A 12065-nucleotide genomic window follows, 5' to 3' on the forward strand; every position below is an offset into this window, starting at 1 on the left:
CTCCAAATGAGAACACAGCCCATCTGAGGCTTTGATTGCAGTCTTGTGAGACCTTCAACAGAGGACCCAGCGAGGTAAGCCATGCTCAGACTCCTGACCTGTGGAAACTGTGACTTAGTAGATATGTGCTGTCTTAAGCCACTAAGTTTGTGGTAGTTTGTTACATAACAATAGAAAACCAATACAACTTCTAATGACATTACAAATGCCTCCAAAAATAATGTGGTTTTTAACTGGGCTACAAACTGAAAAAAATTTAGAACTGCAGAAGTGTTGGTAAATCCTTCTTGCTTTTAAAAGGGGAAGGTTTAAATAATCTTCAGAGAAATGTATCAATATCATGAGAAAAGGCCCAATATCTTTCCACGGAATCATTTAAGTGTTTAAGTTTTTACTGTGTCTTGCTGACATATTGTCATGCTATCTAATCTACAGAGTTAAACCCTATTTTATTTATTCCAGAATTTTTAAAAGTACACATAAAATAGCTATTTTCTAGTCTAGAAACTTCATATTCTAGAAATTATTAACCATTTTGTTCTCTAGGATTACGAATTTTGATTATTTTAACATTTCATTTTCCTTTTCTTTATATTTCTCTATGATCTTTCCCCATTTTTCTCTGAAAATTCCTTCTTCTCTTTGCTCTTTCAGATTCAGCCTTTATCCCTCCCCGTTTTACTACTCTGGGCTGCAAACATTGACCGGGATGGACCACAGTAATGGGTGGCTTTTCCCAGTGATAGTCATTTCAACTTCTTTAACTCTTTTCTAATATTTCAGTCTTTAGGTGTTATCTATTGACATCCTACAGATTTTTATTCTCTTACACATCACTGCCACACACACACATACATGTCTATCCCTCTATCCAAATACATTATACATAGATCTGTTTTTATTAAATATTCAGCATTTACATGATCATAACTATACAAAATATTATTCACAATGGAGTACATCAAATACTGTGTTTGCTTTCCTACCTCAAATGCTTTTTTCCCCTAGACTTAATGATTATCTCATGTTTCTTGTCCTTATTTTTTTTATATCTATGAGTCAATTACCAGTCATCCCCAAATTCTGTAAAGGAGAAAAAAATCTTTTGATATATTAAAATACGTCAGATAGGGCTTTCCTGCTGGCGCAGTGGTTGAGAGTCCGCCTGCCAATGCAGGGGACACGGGTTCATGCCCCTGTCCGGGAAGATCTCACATGCCTCGGAGCAGCTGGGCCCGTGAGCCATGGCCACTGAGCCTGCACATCCGGAGCCTGTGCTCCTCAATGGGAGAGGCCACAACAGTGAGAGGCCCGCATACAACAACAAAAAAACCCAAAACATCAGATATATAGAGTTATCTCTTTTTCTTTCTGGGATATGTTCCTCCTGGAGCTCACTTTCCCTTGCTTCACTCTGGATTGCTGCTTTCCAGCTGCTTTCCAGCTGTCGTTCTGGGAATCTTCTCTCACCATCATCCTGGGGATTCCTTTTACCCTTCTATGTCTTGTATCCCCTGTTTTTTGGATCCCATACTTTTATGTTCTTGGTCTGCTTTTTTTGTTTCAGTAGAATACATCCTCTAAGAGCTTTCTGAGAAAGGATGTATGAGGATAAACTTGGGGGGTCATTAAATACCTGCAACCTTCTCATATGATGGATAGTTTTTCTAGGTATAGAAATTTTTTTGTTTTGTTTTGTTTTGTTTTGGGGTTTTTTTGTATGTAATCTATTTTATTTTTTTTAATTTTTATTGGGGTATAGCTTCTTTATAATACTGTGTTAATTTATACTGTACAGCAGAGTAAATCAGCTATATGTACACATATATCCCCTCTTTTTGGATTTCCTTCTCATTTAGGTCACCACAGAGCATTGAGTAGAGTTCCCCGTGCTATACAGTAGGTTCTCATTAGTTATCTATTTTATACATAGTATCAATAGTGTATACATGTCAATCCCAATCTCCCAATTCATCCCACCCCCTGCCTTTCCCCCTTGGTATCCATACATTTGTTCTCTACATCTGTGTCTCTATTTCTGCTTTGTAAATAAGATCATCTATACCAATTTTTCAGTTTCCACATATATACATTAATATATGATATGTAATTTTATAAGCCTGAGCACATATGTTTCCTTTGTTTTATTATACTTTACCATTGTATTTAATTAACAGGAATATACACAGTATACATAATGTACTTCTACAGGTTTAATTATATCGATTCATCAATTTGCTGTTCAATGTCTGTGATTGGCTTTATGTGCATTGTTAGTTTGACTATTCAAAAATCATTGTGGTGCCCTCAGTGACACTAGCAAGTAATCGATGCAATCAGTTCACTAACGTGATTCAAATAGACATCAACTGGTCAAGAACTCAGAATTCAATCATTACAGAAGTCAAAACAAAGGTAAAGAAGAAAGGACAAATGGACTCATTACATAGGCACAGCCTTAGTTATTCTGTGATATTGTTGGACATTTAAAGTCATATACTTACTTAAGACATTTAGGTGCTACTTCAGCACCTACTATATTATAATGGAACATATCTTATCTCAGCTATACTAAGTTTAATTAATCTAATTTTTATTAAGAATCCCACCCCCTCCTCCAGCCTTCTGCAAGACCCCACCCTAATTTTCTCCTTTCCAGTATTTCTGAGGAGGATGGGAAAAACTTGCAACTATTCCAAGTTCACATTTAATCTCATTCAGTTTAACCCCTTTTGCAAATTAAAACCTTTCCATTTCATTTACTCACACATACAGATACAAAAAAAACAGATTTCTTAATGATTTAAGTATTGTCACTTAACATTAACTTTAAAATTCCCAAACTTTTTTCTTAATATGTCTGAAATGATGGATACAAATATCAATAAACACTTAGAGTAGTACCTTTCAAGCAACAAAGGTGTTTAGAATTTTACTGTCTTAAATTAACATACTGACATATGTTAAGCTCTAAAATCTCAATAAGGTAAATTGGCCCAATAGGTCAGGACAATTGAGGTTTAAAGTTAGGTAGGTTTTTGTTGTTTGTTTTTCCTAAGAAAACCAGCAATGTGGAGTTAAGGAAAAATATGGACCAGGTATCTTAGGAGCTCATTAGGAAGTTTCAAAGAATCTCAAAACTATTTTACTCATGGCTTTGGAAACTATTCTTTTCTTCCTTCATGGAATAATTTCTTCAATCCCAAATTGAAGTTCTCACTGAATTTGACTGTGAGATTGTATAAATAAAATTTGATGAACTGCATTCAAAGAATAAGGTAAACATCAAAAGCTGCCTTTAAGAATGTTCATTTTAAAACAAAGGTGATTTGTAATCCCACAATACGCTATATCCTGCAAATTAACCTTTGTTAGAAAATGGCCCAAATTTGGTTGGGCACAGAGTGTACCTGTAAAGTGCTGCATTATTAAATCTAGTTACTTAGGGTTTAAACTTTACTGGCAATTTCTAGTAAACAAGAAAGCCTTCTATCTGGGATTCTGTCCTTTAGTTTAGGGAAACATAATTCAGTTAACAATTCGACCACAAGGTTGCATTCTTGGTTCTTTTTCTCTTTGCATGATTAGTTAAATCTCAGTTTCTACTTTCAAAGAGGGGAAGTTTTGGGTTTTGCAGCTTTGCTATGTGACTTCAAGAAGCTGAGGTAGAAACGATGAACATGTTTGGCTTCAGTTGAAGAGGAAGAACTCAGAGTTTATAAATGTCTCAGGTATTTCCAATAAATTGGAGGTCACCAGAAAAGATGTTAGGATAATAAATCTAGCCTCTAAGTATACACTCCCTTTACCCAGCGGGGAGCCTCCTGGGATCATTTGTCTGCTGTTCATTATCTTGTCTGCATTATTCAACAGCTCTGCTCCTGCTCAATGGGCTTCAGAGAGCTTTTAGCAGCTGCAGCAACCTCCAATTTTTACTTAAGTTCTCTTTCTCTTTGTAATAGCAAAAAAAAAAAACCCTCAAAGAAAAGGAAAAGAAAGAAAACCTGTCTTTGATGCCCAAGACCTACTTATGTAATTGAACCCATGTCAAAACTGAGCTTATTTATTTTACATTAACTGTATCAGTATTATAATATAATATTTGGGAGGCCAAATGAGAAATCTTACATTTAAATACTAAGAATATGAGGGTTTTAAAAAAATCCCAAACCATCTAAATGATATAATGAAAAGGAAAAAAAATGTTTAATTTCTTAGAAATGCTAAGTTTACGTTCCATTTTAAGAAAAATTGCCTTTTGTACATGACAAACCAAGAAAGTTTCAAAAATCACAAAAAAATCTACGACATGATTGGAAGAGAGAATATGCTGTGAAGAAAGAAAAGAGACAATTTACTAGCTTACCCAAGTAAAAACCTCTGCATTTGATTTGTTTCAGTTAGGAGATACTTAGCTGCTTTCAGGTGAGTTGGTTTTCAGGAAGGCTGACATTACTTATGACCATGATCCGACTTAATAGGACTCTCTTGAATCTGACTACCCTAAAGCTATTATGGTAAAATAAAATATAGTATTATATTTATCAACCAGATGATGGATAAAGTAAAATAGTTTTTCCAATGGCCAGAAGCAGGGAATCTACTTGAAAATAAAAATACATGATGACGAGAACTGCTCAAAACGGCCAGAAGGTATGGGCAGAGCAAGCATTAAACTCTTGAAGAAGCTAATGGAAGCACTTCAGGAACTTATCAAATGCTGACTATTTCACCTAAGTTATGTGAGATTCAGAAGACTTATGACTATTTTCTAATCAAGACTATGAAGAACCACTATGATCAATTTGTACTGGTCCCAACATCTAAAGGCTGAGAATAAAGAATATAAAAGGATTGAGGTGAATGGAAAGGTTATCAACAAAAAACATTTAAAAATAAATCTAGCTCATGTCATTCATAAGGAATTATTTAATTATCCAACAATATGTGATTTGTAATTAAAACTACATGAACCATCCATTTTTCTATTAAGGCTGTGCTTTGGAGTCAGATGTGTTCAGGATGGGAGTGGGAGGAAGGATACTTGTGGACAAAATAAAGACATTTAAACTTGCTCCTGTGGCCCCAAGATCCTCTGATCTTCAGCAAGAGAATAGGTCTGCAGAGGTGACAGTCTATGTCCAGAATGGAATGTCTTGTTCTATGTATAGAAACAAGGGACTGCAATTTCGCAGCATTAGATCATCATATTAAAAACCAAGGGAGCTTTTCAGCACCACCATTTGATCAGATTAAGATTCTTAGTGCTGTGCAAAACAGCTTGTTAGCCACCCAAAGTCTGAAAGCACCTCTAAAGTGGCATAGAAATGCTAAGTAGCCTCAGACACCTGGACAATGGCTGACATCCGAGGAAAACGCAAAGACCTCCTCAATTACCAGGATATTTGTTACTGGGAAAAATCTAGACAGTAAGCTGACTCTGTGATTAGGAAGTATGTAAATAAGTGCCTGAAACTTGTATCCAAATCCTTGGTGTAGTTTTATCTGGGCCTCCCAAAGCACATTATATACCATGAAAGCAAATACGACTTTTGTCACTTGCCTTTAAGATATAAGAATAGCGGCACAAGAAAACTGTAAAAGCTTTTATAGGACTTTCAAAATTATTTTCTGAATTATTAAACATTCCATAGCTGAAGCTACTTCTTTAAACTACCAGAATTCATTATGTAAAAGTCACACTGGTTCTTGAGTAATAGATCCAATTTTGCATCTGCTTTATATATTAATTCCCTTTCTTAGACAAACTAGACAGTCGCTCTTGCAATTCAGTGGATTAGATTCTCATCATTACCACCCTTTGGTATGCAGTCAGCACAAAATGAAAGGTGTAAAACGGGACAGTTTTAAAGCAGCTCCAGTCTCACTAAGTGGGCACCCAGATTGATTTTGTGACAATAACTCCAATGTTTTGGACATTTCTGTTTGTTTTGTTTTTAATTTCACAACTGCTAGAGTTAAGTCTCAGGTTTCTACTCTCAGGGAAAAGGTAAATAATTAATCAATATATTTTTTCGGCCGATTTCCATATTGTCTGCCAAGACAATTTATATAACAATAAGAAAAAATAGACTCTCCCTAATATGTCATTTATAACCAAAATCTCTTAAAAACTTCCAATATGAGAAGCTCTGTTAATCAATTATACGTAATTCGGGAGAAAAGAAGGCAGTAGGTAGACTCAGCATTTAAGTAGAAACCAACCATATGATATTAAACCAAATTTTCAGTTTTGCAGATTTACAAACTGCTCTCCAATCTTCACCATTCCCTCTCTTTAAGAAGGTACCCTGGAGAGGCTTCCGGGAAGATGGCGGAAGAGTAAGACGCAGAGATCACCTTCCTCCCCACAGATACCCCAGAAATACATCTACACGTGGAACAACTCCTACAGAACACCTACTGAGCGCTGGCAGAAGACCTCAGACCTCCCAAAAGGCAAGAAACCCCCCACGTACCTGGGGTGGGTAAAAGAAAAAAGAATAAACAGAGACAAAAGGATAGGGACGGGACCTGCACCAGTGGGAGGGAGCTGTGAAGGAGGAAAGGTTCCCACACACTCGGAAGCCCCTTCACGGGTGGAGACTGCGGGTGGCGGAGGGGGGAAGCTTCGGGGCCCGGACGAGAGCACAGCAACAGGGGTGCGGGGGGCAAAGCGGAGAGATTCCCGCACAGAGGATTGGGGCCGACCGGCACTCACCAGCCCGAGAGGCTTGTCTACTCACCCGCCGGGGCGGGCGGGGCTGGGAGCTGAGGCTCGGGCTTCGGTCGGAGCGCAGGGAGAGGACTGGGATTGGCGGCGTGAACACAGCCTGCAGGGGGCTACTGCGCCACGGCTGGCCGGGAGGGAGTCTGGGGAAAAGTCTGGACCTGCCGAAGAGGCAAGAGACTTTTTCTTACCTCTTTGTTTCCTGGTGCGCGAGGAGAGGGGATTAAGAGCGCTGCTTAAAGGAGCTCCAGAGACGGGCGCGAGCCGTGGCTAAAAGCGCGGACCCCAGAGACGGGCATGAGACGCTAAGGCTGCTGCTACCGCCACCAAGAAGACTGTGTGTGAGCCCAGGTCACTATCCACACACCCCTTCCGGGGAGCCTGTGCAGCCCGCCACTGCCAGGGTTCCGGGATCCAGGGATAACTCCCCCGGGAAACGCACACCGCCTCAGGCTGGTGCAACGTCACGCTGGCCTTTGCCGCGGCCGCAGGCCCGCCCTGCACTCCACGCCCCTCCCTCCCCACCCGGCCTGAGTGAGCCACAGCCCCCGAATCAGCTGCTCCTTTAACCCCATCCTGTCTGAGCGAAGAACAGACGCTCTCCGGCGACCAACACGCAGAGGCAGGGCCAAATCCAAAGCTGAGCCCCTGGGAGCTATGAGAACAAAGAAGAGAAAGGGAAATCTCTCCCAGCAGCCTCAGAAGCAGCCGATTAAAGCTCCACAATCAACTTGATATACCCTGCATCTGTGGAATACATGAATAGACAACGAATCATCCCAAATTGAGGAGGTGGACTTTGGGAGCAAGATCGATGATTTTTTCCCCTTTTCCTCTTTTTGTGAGGGTGTATGTGTATGCTTCTGTGTGAGATTTTGTCTGTATAGCTTTGCTTCCACCATTTGTCCGAGGGTTCTATCTGTCCGTTATTTGTTTTTTTTAAATTTTTTTCTTAATAATTACTTTTTATTTTAATAACTTTATTTTATTTTACTTTATCTTCTTTCTTTCCCTCCTTTAGGCAACAAATCATCACAAATTGAGAAGGTGGACTTTGAGAGCAACATTTATGATTTTTTCCCCTTTTCCTCTTTTTGTGAGTGTGTATGTATATGCTTCTGTGTGAGATTTAATCTGTATAGCTTTGCTTCCACCATTTGTCCTAGGGCTCTATCCGTCCTTTTTTTTCTCTTAATAATTATTTTTTTATTTTAATAACTTTATTATATTTTACCTTACTTTATTTTATTTTACTTTATATTCTTTTTTTCTTCCTTCCCTCCTTCCTTCCTTCCTTCCTCCCTCCCTCCCTCCCTCCTTTCATTCTTTCTTTCTTTCTACTTCTACTAATTCTTTCTTTCTACTTTTTCTCCCTTTTATTCTGAGCCGTGTGGATGAAAGGCTCTTGGTGCTGCAGCCAGGAGTCACTGCTGTGCCTCTGAGGTGGGAGAGCCAACTTCAGGACACTGGTCCACAAGAGACCTCCCAGCTCCACATAATATCAAATGGCGAAAATCTCCCAGAGAACTCCATCTCAACACCAGCACCCAGCTTCACTCAACGACCAGCAAGCTACAGTGCTGAACATCCTATGCCAAACAACTAGCAAGACAGGAACACAACCCCACCCATTAGCAGAGAGGCTGCCTAAAATCAAAATAAGTCCACAGACACCCCAAAACACACCACCAGACGTGGACCTGGCCACCAGAAAGACAAGATCCAGCCTCATCCACCAGAACACAGGCACTAGTCCCCTCCACCAGGAAGCCTACACAACCAACTGAACCAACCTTAGCCACTGGGGACAGACACCAAAAACAACGGGAACTACGAACCTGCAGTCTGCAAAAAGGAGACCCCAAACACAGTACGATAAGCAAAATGAGAAGACAGAAAAACACACAGCAGATGAAGGAGCAAGATAAAAACCCACCAGACCTAACAAATGAAGAGGAAATAGGCAGTCTACCTGAAAAAGAATTCAGAATAATGATAGTAAAGATGATCCAAAATCTTGGAAATAGAATAGACAAAATGCAAGAAACATTTAACAAGGACCTAGAAGAACTAAAGATGAAACAAACAATGATGAACAACACAATAAATGAAATGAAAAACACTGTAGATGGGATCAATAGCAGAATAACTGAGGCAGAAGAACGGATAAGTGACCTGGAAGATAAAATAGTGGAAATAACTACTGCAGAGCAGAATAAAGTAAAAAGAATGAAAAGAACTGAGGACAGTCTCAGAGACCTCTGGGACAACATTAAACTCACCAACATTTGAATTATAGGGGTTCCAGAAGAAGAAGAGAAAAAGAAAGGGACTGAGAAAATATTTGAAGAGATTATAGTTGAAAACTTCCCTAATATGGGAAAGGAAATAGTTAATCAAGTCCAGGAAGCACAGAGAGTCCCATACAGGATAAATCCAAGGAGAAATATGCCAAGACACATATTAATCAAACTGTCGAAAATTAAATACAAAGAAAACATATTAAAAGCAGCAAGGGAAAAACAACAAATAACACAAGGGAATCCCTGTAAAGTTAACAGCTGATCTTTCAGCAGAAACTCTGCAAGCCAGAAGGGACTGGCAGGACATATTTAAAGTGATGAAGGAGAAAAACCTGCAACCAAGATTACTCTACCCAGCAAGGATCTCATTCAGATTTGATGGAGAAAGTAAAACCTTTACAGACAAGCAAAAGCTGAGAGAGTTCAGCACCGCCAAACCAGCTCTACAACAACTGCTGAAGGAACTTCTCTAGGCAAGAAACACAAGAGAAGGAAAAGACCTACAATAACGAACCCAAAACAATTAAGAAAATGGTAATAGGAACATACATATCGATAATTACCTTAAATGTAAATGGACTGATGCTCCCACCAAAAGACACAGATTGGCTGAATGGATACAAAAACAAGACCCATATATTTGCTGTCTACAAGAGACCCACTTCAGACCTAGAGACCCATACAGACTGAAAGTAAGGGGATGGAAAAAGATATTTCATGCAAATGGAAACCAAAAGAAAACTGGAGTAGCAGTTCTCATATCAGACAAAATACACTTTAAAATAAAGACTATTACAAGAGACAAAGAAGGACACTACATAATGATCAAGGGATCGATCCAAGAAGAAGATATAACAATTGTAAATATTTATGCACCCAACATAGGAGCACCTCAATACATAAGGCAAATACTAACAGCCATAAAAGGGGAAATCGACAGTAACACATTCATAGTAGGGGACTTTAACACCTCACTTACACCAATGGACAGATCATCCAAAAGGAAAATAAATAAGGAAACACAAGCTTTAAATGATACATTAAACAAGATGGACTTAATTGATATTTATAGGACATTCCATCCAAAAGCAACAGAATACACATTTTTCTCTAGTGCTCATGTAACATTCTCCAGGATAGATCATATCTTGGGTCACAAATCAAGCCTTGGTACATTTAAGAAAATTGAAATTGTATCAAGTATCTTTTCTGACCACAACACTATGAGACTAGATATCAACTACAGGAAAAGATCTGTAAAAAATACAAACACATGGAGGCTAAACAATACACTACTTAATAACGAAGTGATCACTGAAGAAATCAAAGAGGAAATTAAAAAAATACCTAGAAACAAATGACAATGGAGACACAACGACCCAAAATCTATGGGATGCAGCAAGAGCAGTTCTAAGGGGGAAGTTTATGGCAATACAATCCTACCTTAAGAAACAGGAAACATCTCAAATAAACAACCTAACTTTGCACCTAAAGCAATTAGAGAAAGAAGAACAAAAAACCCCGAAGTTAGCAGAAGGAAAGAAATCATAAAAATCAGATCAGAAATAAATGAAAAAGAAATGAAGGAAACGATAGCCAAGATCAATAAAACTAAAAGCTGGTTCTTTGAGAAGATAAACAAAACTGATAAACCATTAGCCAGACTCATCAAGAAAAAAAGAGAGAAGACTCAAATCAATAGAATTAGAAATGAAAAAGGAGAAGTAACAACTGACACTGCAGAAATACAAAAGATCATGAGAGATTACTACAAGCAACTCTATGCCAATAAAATGGACAACCTGGAAGAAATGGACAAATTCTTAGAAATGCACAACTGCCGAGACTGAATCAGGAAGAAATAGAAAATATGAACAGACCAATCACAAGCACTGAAATTGAAACTGTGATTAAAAATCTTCCAACAAACAAAAGCCCAGAACCAGATGGCTTCACAGGAGAATTCTATCAAACATTTAGAGAAGAGCTAACACCTATCCTTCTCAAACTCTTCCAAAATATAGCAGAGGGAGAAACACTCTCAAACTTATTCTATGAGGCCACCATCACCCTGATACCAAAACCAGACATAGATGTCACAAAGAAAGAAAACTACAGGCCAATATCACTGATGAACATAGATGCAAAAATCCTCAACAAAATACTAGCAAACAGAATCCAACAGCACATTAAACGGATCATACACCATGATCAAGTGGGGTTTATTCCAGGAATGCAAGGATTCTTCAATATACGCAAATCAATCAACGTGATACACCATATTAAAAAATTGAAGGAGAAAAACCATATGATCATCTCAATAGATTCAGAGAAAGCTTTTGACAAAATTCAACACCCATTTATGATAAAAACCCTCCAGAAAGTAGGCATAGAGGGAACTTTCCTCAACACAATAAAGGCCATATATGACAAACCCACAGCCAACATCATCCTCAATGGTGAAAAACTGAAAGCATTTCCACTAAGATCAGGAACAAGACAAGGTTGCCCACTCTCACCACTCTTATTCAACATAGTTTTGGAAGTTTTAGCCACAGCAATCAGAGAAGGAAAGGAAATAAAAGGAATCCAAATCGGAAAATAAGAAGTAAAGCTGTCACTGTTTGCAGATGACATGATACTATACATAGAGAATCCTAAAGATGCTACCAGAAACTACTAGAACTAATCAATGAATTTGGTAAAGTAGCAGGATACAAAATTAATGCACAGAAATCTCTGGCATTCCTATACACTAATGATGAAAAATCTGAAAGTGAAATCAAGAAAATACTCCCATTTACCATTGCAACAAAAAGAATAAAATATCTAGGAATAAACCTACCTAAGGAGACAAAAGACCTGTATGCAGAAAATTATAAGACACTGATGAAAGAAATTAAAGATGATACAAATAGATGGAGAGATATACCATGTTCTTGGATTGGAGAAATCAACATTGTGAAAATGACTCTACTACCCAAAGCAATCTACAGATTCAATGCAATCCCTATCAAACTACCACTGGCATT

This window comes from Tursiops truncatus, chromosome 6 (assembly GCF_011762595.2).
Source record: "Tursiops truncatus isolate mTurTru1 chromosome 6, mTurTru1.mat.Y, whole genome shotgun sequence".
Lineage (NCBI taxonomy): Eukaryota > Metazoa > Chordata > Mammalia > Artiodactyla > Delphinidae > Tursiops > Tursiops truncatus.